This window comes from Staurois parvus, unplaced genomic scaffold, assembly GCF_062004578.1.
Source record: "Staurois parvus isolate SC_StPar_1 unplaced genomic scaffold, SC_StPar_1.0 ptg002073l, whole genome shotgun sequence".
NCBI lineage: Eukaryota > Metazoa > Chordata > Amphibia > Anura > Ranidae > Staurois > Staurois parvus.
This window is the reverse complement of record NW_028319869.1, coordinates 1-8666: the sequence shown is the minus strand read 5'-3', so window position 1 is coordinate 8666 and position 8666 is coordinate 1. Positions and strand designations below refer to the sequence as shown.

Here is an 8666-nt window from a genome sequence, read left to right as displayed (position 1 = left end):
CGTTCACCGCCACCCCTCTGTCCAAGTACACCACGTTCACCGCCACCCCTCTGTCCAAGTACACCACGTTCACCGCCACCCCTCTGTCCAAGTACACCACGTTCACCGCCACCCCTCTGTCCAAGTACACCACGTTCACCGCCACCCCTCTGTCCAAGTACACCACGTTCACCGCCACCCCTCTGTCCAAGTACACCACGTTCACCGCCACCCCTCTGTCCAAGTACACCACGTTCACCGCCACCCCTCTGTCCAAGTACACCACGTTCACCGCCACCCCTCTGTCCAAGTACACCATGTCCACCGTCACCCCTCTGTCCAAGCACACCATGTCCACCGCCACCCCTCTGTCCAAGCATACCACGTCCACCGCCACCCCTCTGTCCAAGTATACCACGTCCACCGCCACCCCTCTGTCCAAGTATACCACGTCCACCACCACTCCAATGGTGTATCAGGTCTGTGTAATGCTTGTTGGAACATCCACTTGTCTTCATTGAAAGCTCCTGCTTTGGGGTTGATAGCACAGATGTGCATAGCTGGGAGACAGAGGGGTAGATTTACTAAAACTGGAGAATGAAAATTCTGGTGCAGCTGTACATGAGATCCAATCATCTTCTTACTTCAGCCTGTTCAACTAAGCTTTCACAATACAATCTGGATGCTGTTTGGTTTTTGTGCAGATTTTGCTTTCTCCAGTTTTAGTAAATCAACCCAAAGTGTTGTCACCCTATCAGGGGCGGACTGACAACTCATGGGCCCCCGGGCAATAGGGGATCATGGGGCCCCTGTGTCCTTGTCCACACTCAAATCACACCCAAAAAAGCCTATAAAAGGTACCAGGGGCATTTCATGGGGCCCCCTACTGACCCCGGGCCCTCGGGCAGTGCCTGAGTGCTCGAATGGTTAGTCCGCCCCTGCACCCTGTAACAGGAAGTGCCTGAACAAGGATCTTCATGGCAGGATCCTCAGGGAATATTTTATAGTTGCCAAATTAAAACTATTGAAGATTAACTTTGAAAATGACAATATGTTGATGCTTTTATGAGCCTTTTGTGAACAATATTGGCAGTAAATTAAGGTTGGATAAAAGTTTCTTGTTCACAAAGGAGTTAAAGTGCTGATTTGTTCCTGTGTAGAGTTCACGGGACCGCTCTGTGATTTCTCAGGCCTGAACAAACACGGGGCTTCTGCTGAAGTGTGATGTGGGTGTGCTCCTCGCCTCTGGCGTACTACCTGGAGGATTAAACTTGATTTTCAAGTTGGTCCTGAAAATCTCTCATAGCAGAGATGACAAGCATTCCAGAAAGTGCACAGGTTCTTAGCAGCCAACTTGGCTCCCGATAGAGAAGTGCGCGTCTTTTCTTCCCGCCTTCCACCAGATGTAAACTTCAGCCGGGTTCAATAGCTGCTGAAATTATGGACTTTTCCATCGTGTTTTAATGACCTCGGCTATTTAATGAGCTCTTTAATGTGGTTGTAACAGCTTTGAAGTATCTAATCCAGTGCAGTGTGAAATAGACTCCCACTTCGCATGTATAACACGTCCTATAGAGTTCCCCTCCTCTTTTATACTTTGAAAAAATATATATATATATATGTGTGTGTATACAGTATATATTCTTATTCCTTTTTCTTTCTTGATCTCATCCCTCTCCCTCCCTACTGTCTTCTGCCTTCTTCTTCTGCTTTGTTCTTTTGCTTCTTTCTTCTGCCTTCTCCTTTTCTTTCTTCTGTCTTTTTTGTTCTTTCCTTCTGCCTTTTCCCTTCTTTCCTTCTTCTGCCTTTTCCCTTCTTTCCTTTCTCATTCTTTTCCTTCTCCTTCTTTTCCTTCTCTTTCTTTTCCTTCTCCTTCTTTTCCTTCTCCTTCTTTTCCTTCTCCTTCTTTTCCTTCTCCTTCTTTTCCTTCTCCTTCTCTTTCTTTTCCTTCTCCTCCTTCTCCTTCTTTTTCTTCTTTTCCTTCTCTGTCTTTTCCTTCTCCGTCTTTTCCTTCTCCGTCTTTTCCTTCTCTGTCTTTTCCTTCTCCGTCTTTTCCTTCTCCGTCTTTTCCTTCTCTGTCTTTTCCTTCTCCTTCTCTTCCTTCTCCTTCTCTTCCTTCTCCGTCTTTTCCTTCTCCGTCTATTCCTTCTCCGTCTATTCCTTCTCCTTCTCCGTCTTTTCTTTCTCCGTCTTTTCTTTCTCCGTCTTTTCCTTCTCCGTCTTTTCCTTCTCCGTCTTTTCCTTCTCCGTCTTTTCCTTCTCCGTCTTTTCCTTCTCCGTCTTTTCCTTCTCCTTCTCCGTCTTTTCCTTCTCCTTCTCCGTCTTTTCCTTCTCCTTCTCCGTCTTTTCCTTCTCCTTCTCCGTCTTTTCCTTCTCCTTCTCCGTCTTTTCCTTCTCCGTCTTTTCCTTCTCCAACTTTTCCTTCTCCGTCTATTCCTTCTCCGTCTATTCCTTCTCCTTCTTTTCCTTCTCCTTCTCCGTCTATGCCTTCTCCTTCTTTTCCTTCTCCTTCTCCGTCTATGCCTTCTCCTTCTTTTCCTTCTCCTTCTCCGTCTATTCCTTCTCCTTCTTTTCCTTCTCCTTCTCCGTCTTTTCCTCCTCCGTCTTTTCCTTCTCCGTCTTTTCCTTCTCCTTCTTCGTCTTTTCCTTCTCCTTCTCCGTCTTTTCCTTCTCCGTCTTTTCCTTCTCCGTCTTCTCCTTCTCCGTCTTCTCCTTCTCCTTCTTCTCCTTCTCCGTCTTTTCCTTCTCCGTCTTTTCCTTCTCCGTCTTTTCCTTCTCCTTCTCCGTCTTTTCCTTCTCCTTCTCCGTCTTTTCCTTCTCCTTCTCCGTCTTTTCCTTCTCCGTCTTTTCCTTCTCCTTCTTTTCCTTCTCCTTCTCCGTCTATGCCTTCTCCTTCTTTTCCTTCTCCTTCTCCGTCTATTCCTTCTCCTTCTTTTCCTTCTCCTTCTCCGTCTTTTCCTTCTCCGTCTTTTCCTTCTCCGTCTTTTCCTTCTCCTTCTCCGTCTTTTCCTTCTCCGTCTTCTCCTTCTCCGTCTTCTCCTTCTCCGTCTTTTCCTTCTCCGTCTTTTCCTTCTCCGTCTTTTCCTTCTCCGTCTTTTCCTTCTCCGTCTTTTCCTTCTCCGTCTTCTCCTTCTCCGTCTTCTCCTTCTCCGTCTTCTCCTTCTCCTTCTTCTCCTTCTCCGTCTTTTCCTTCTCCGTCTTTTACCTTCTCTTCCCCTTCTTTCTTATGCCCTCTTCTTCTTTTTTTTTTTTTCTTTCACCTTCTCCTTCTTTCACCTTCTCCTTCTTTCACCTTCTCCTTCTTTCACCTTCTCCTTCTTTTTTTTTTCTTTCACCTTCTCCTTTCTTCTGTTTACTCCTTCGTTCTTTCTTCTGCCTGTTCTTTTTCTCTGCCTTTTCCTTCGTTCTTTCTTCTAATTTATTTTCATCTGGTGATCCTGCCGGTAAGGCTAAGTTCACATGTTCTTTTTGCTTTTCAGAGTGTGGCTAAGCAGCCACTGCTAGGCGTTCAGGAGGCATTGGCTAGGCATAATCTGATGACCAGCAATGGTCATTGGTTTGCGGTTGCAGTGCAGGCCACATTGACTTGAATGGGCAAGCTGGACAAGTGATGTTGCCTGTCAGCTCAATGTGCCACTTTAAAGTGATTCTAAAATAGTTTTTTTCCCCCTAGAATAACATACATGTCATAATTACCTGCTCTGTATAACGGTTCTGCATAAAGCATCCCCAATCCTCCTCTTCTGGGGTCCCCTGCCAGTGGTCCTTTTCTATGAGTGCCCCCGAAGAAAGCCCCTTCCTAGGGGAGCACTTATGCCGGCTTGATCCCAATGTCACAACTTGAAAACAGCGCAGCCGTGCAGGGCTCCACCTACATGGCTGTGTCATCCATCCACACTTTTTCTGTGAATAGACTACAAGTGCCATCACCCATGGCAACTGACAGCTTGTAGTTCTCAATGAACCTCTCCTGCAGCTGCGACCCCCCCCCCCCCCCCTTCATCTCCACCCCCAATTTTTTTGTCTCATCAGTCGCCAGCAGAGAGGACGACATACCTCCTCCTCCAGATCCTGCGCCTCTCTGTGCACCTTCAGCACCCCCTGGTCTCGACATTCAGCAGACTCCTGCAGCTGACCCCAGCTTTCCACTGGTCCTCCTCCAGACCCTGCACTTTCTGCTTCCCAGTTCCACCCCCCCAGGTAAGGGGTGTGCACTGCCATGTAAGGGACGGTGGGGGACTCTTGACTTCTGATGGGTGGGGGTGCTCTTGATATATGATGTAAGGGGGGTGGGGGACTTGTGACTTCTGATGGGTGGGGGTGCTCTTGATATCTGGTGTAAGGGGGGTGGGGGGGGACTCTTGACTTTTGATGGTGGGGGGCTCTTGACATCTGATGTAAGGGGCGTGGGGGACTCTTGATTTCTGATGGTGGGGGGCTCTTGACATCTCATGTAAGGGGGGTGGGGGACTCTTGATTTTTGATGGTGGGGGGCTCTTGACATCTGATGCAAGGGGGGTGGGGGACTCTTGACTTCTGATGTAAGGGGCGTGGGGGACTCTTGACCTCTGATGGTGGGAGGCTCTTGACATCTGATGTAAGGGGCGTGGGGGACTATTGATTTTTGATGGTGGGGGGCTCTTGAATTCTCATGTAAGTGGGGGGTGGACTCTTGACTTCTGATGGGTGGGGGGGCTCTTGACATCTGATGCAAGGGGGGTGGGGGACTCCTAACTTTTGATGGTGGGGGGCTCTTGACATCTGATGTAAGGGGCGTGGGGGACTCTTGATTTCTGATGGTGGGGGGCTCTTGACATCTCATGTAAGGGGGGTGGGGGACTCTTGATTTTTGATGGTGGGGGGCTCTTGACATCTGATGTAAGGGGCGTGGGGGACTATTGATTTTTGATGGTGGGGGGCTCTTGAATTCTCATGTAAGTGGGGGGTGGACTCTTGACTTCTGATGGGTGAAGGGGCTCTTGACATCTGATGCAAGGGGGGTGGGGGACTCCTAACTTTTGATGGTGGGGGACTCTTGACTTCTGCTGTAAGGGGGGTGGGGGGGACTCTTGACTTCTGATGGTGGGGGGGTTCTTGACAACTGATGCAAGTGCAGCCGTAATACTGATGCGGCCTGCGATGAAATTGAATTTGACACCCCCCTGTATGGTCTGGTGTGCACAAAGACATATAGGAGAGATTGGGCAGCTTGCAATTAACCAGGAACATCTTAGATTGTAAGCTCCCAGGATCAGGGCCCTCCTAACCCTCATGTATTGAACTGTATTGTTGCTGTATTGTCTCCCTTTATGTTGTAAAGTGCTGAGCAAACTGTTGGCGCTATATAAATCCTGTATAATAACAATGCTGATAGGAGGACAGCAGAGAGAACAGAGGGATGACCTTCTCAGTCTGCTGCTTCTCTTTCACTGTGCATTAACACCTTGTTGCCGGCTGCACACATATATAGGGTGGACCTTCACGCAGAGAGGACGCATATATACATACCTAAAGATGAACAGACCGGTGCCAAGAGCGCAACACTTTTGCATTTAAAAAAGAAAAAGAAATCCATTTAATGATATCATAATGAATACAGAGCTGTATTCGTGCGTCTTTTATCTGCCCGGAGTTCAGCTTTAACCATTTTTCTCAGTAGCAGACTAATTTCTGCGGGGGTCTAGCGCGCCTCTGAACAGGTATTGCGAAACGTGGATGTCGGGGTGACGTTAATGTGTTTTCCTTGTACAGGGGCTCTTGAGTGTTGGTGTGTTACATTAACATGTCATCACTGCAACTGTTTGTGTTTTAAGGCCACATACAGTTCATTTATTTGTGCCGCCTGCGTGGGCGGATTCTGCTAATGTGTCGGGAAGGTTTTTTTTTTTTTCCTTTTCTTTTCTTGTCTTGTGTAGCATACACACGGGGCAGGGTCCTGGCACAGTGACAAGATTGGCTGATGAATCATCTTCCCCAGTATGGGATTCTTCTCGCACAGAAACCGTTTTTATCTTCATCAGAATGAAAACATTTTATTTTTTTTCATCTGGCTGAATGGACGGCTCGATTCGGGTGATGTTACACCTGTGTGAGATGCAACAAGTCAAAGGGTAAGGCCCCCACCCCCAAACCCCACCCATGTCATTGATTAATTTTAGGAGCTATTTGTTGGGGGTATAATATATATATATATATATATATATATATATATTTTATATATATATATATTTTATATATATATATATTTTATATATATATATATTTTATATATATATATATTTTATATATATATATATATATATATATTTTATATATTTATATATATATATATATTATATATTTATATATATATATATATATATATATATATATATAATTATTTTAGGCTATAAATATGGTAACTGAAAAAAAAAATCAGATAAATAAAATCTATATTATATTAATATAAAGTGTGACCATAAAAAAAAAACACAAAAAACTATTATTATTATTATTATTTGAAGCCATAAATCTGTTACTGAGAAAAAAATAAGATCAACAAATCTATTATATTACTATAATTATTATTATTATTATTTGAATCCGTAAATCTGTTACTGAGAAAAAAATAAGATCAACAAATCTATATTAATAATATAAAATGTCACAATAAAAAAAAATCATTATTATTATTTGAAACCATAAATCTGTTACTGAGAAAAAAAATAGGATCATCAAATCTATTATATTACTATAATTATTATTATTATTTTTATTATTTGAAGCCATAAATCTGTTACTGAGAAAAAAATAAGATCAACAAATCTATATTAATAATATAAAATGTCACAATAAAAAAAAACACAAAAAAAAAAATCATTATTATTATTTGAAACCATAAATCTGTTACTGAGAAAAAAATAAGATCAACAAATCTATTATATTACTATAATTATTATTATTATTTTTATTATTTGAAGCCATAAATCTGTTACTGAGAAAAAAATAAGATCAACAAATCTATATTAATAATATAAAATGTCACAATAAAAAAAAAAAAACACAAAAAAAATCATTATTATTTGAAACCATAAATCTGTTACTGAGAAAAAAATAAGATCAACAAATCTATATTAATAATATAAAATGTCACAATAAAAAAAAAACACACAAAAAAAAATCATTATTATTATTTGAAACCATAAATCTGTTACTGAGAAAAAAAAATAAGATAAACAAATCTATATTATATTAATATAAAATGTGACAATAAAAAAAAAATAACACAAAAAACATTATTATTATCTGAAGCCATAAATCTGTTACTGAGAAAAAAATATTTAAAAAACTATATATAATATAACATTTAATAATATTTTACACATGTGGGCAGCCCTCCCAATCATGTGATTCAGTTGTTCCAATCCCCTCCCAATCATGTGATTCAGTTGTTCCAATCCCCTCCCAATCATGTGATTCAGGTGTTCCAATCCCCTCCCAATCGTGTGATTCAGTTGTTCCAATCCCCTCCCAATCATGTGATTCAGGTGTTCCAATCCCCTCCAAATCATGTGATTCAGGTGTTCCAATCCCCTCCCAGTCATGTGATTCAGGTGTTCCAATCCCCTCCATGGACACAGGTGTATACAATCATCCCTAGACATGCAGATGGCTTCTACAAACATTGGTGAAAGAATGGGTCGCTCTCAGGAGCTCAGTGACTCCAAGCGTGATCCCGTGATAGGTTGTCACCTGTGCAATAAGTCCATCCGTGACATTTCCTGGCTACTAAATATTCCACGCTCCACTGTTAGTGGGATTATAACAAAGTGGAAGCAACTGGGAACAACAGCAACTCAGCCACCAAGTGGTAGGCCACGTCACATGAAAGGGCGGGGTCAGCGCATGCTGAAGCGCACAGTGCGCAGAAGTCGCCAACTGTCTGCAGAGTCAATAGCTAAAGACCTCCAAACTTGGTGTGGCCTTCAGATGAACCCAACAACAGTGCGTAGAGATCTTCATGGAATGGGTTTCCATGGCCGAGCAGCTGCATCCAAGCCTTCCATCACCAAGTGCAATGCAAAGCGTCGGATGCCGTGGTGTAAAGCACACCGCCACTGGACTTGAGCAGTAGAGATGTGTTCTCTGGAGTGACCAATCACGCTTCTCTGTCTGGCAATCTGATGGACGTGTCTGGGTTTTGCGGTGGCCAGGAGAACGGTACTTGCCTGACTGCATTGTGCCAAGTGTAAAGTTTGGTGGAGGGGGGATTATGGTGTGGGGTTGTTTTTCAGGGGTGGGCTTGGCCCCCTAGTTCCAGTGAAGGGACCTCTTAAGGCATCAGCATACCAAGATATTTTGGACAATTTCATGCTCCCAACTTTGTGGGAAGAGTTTGGGGATGGCCCCTTCCTGTTCCAACATGACTGCCCACCAGGGCACAAAGCAAGGTCCATAAAGACATGGAGGAGCCAGTTTGGGGTGGAGGAACTTGACTGTCCTGCACAGAGTCCTGACCTCAACCCCATAGAACACCTTTGGAATGAATTAGAGCGGAGACTGTGAGCCAGGCCTCCTCCCCCGACATCAGTGCCTGACCTGACAAATGTGCTTCTGGAAGAATGGTCCAACCTTCCCATAGACACCCTCCTAAACCTTGTGGACGGCCTTCCCAGAAGAGTTGAAGCTGTTATAGCTGTAAAGGGCAG

At 43.8% G+C, this 8666-nt stretch overlaps 1 pseudogene; it reads right to left on the bottom strand.

The window, feature by feature from the left end:
* Positions 1-1662: 1662 nt before the first annotated feature.
* LOC149432863 (uncharacterized) lies at positions 1663-3168 on the bottom strand (annotated as a pseudogene).
* Positions 3169-8666: the final 5498 nt, after the last annotated feature.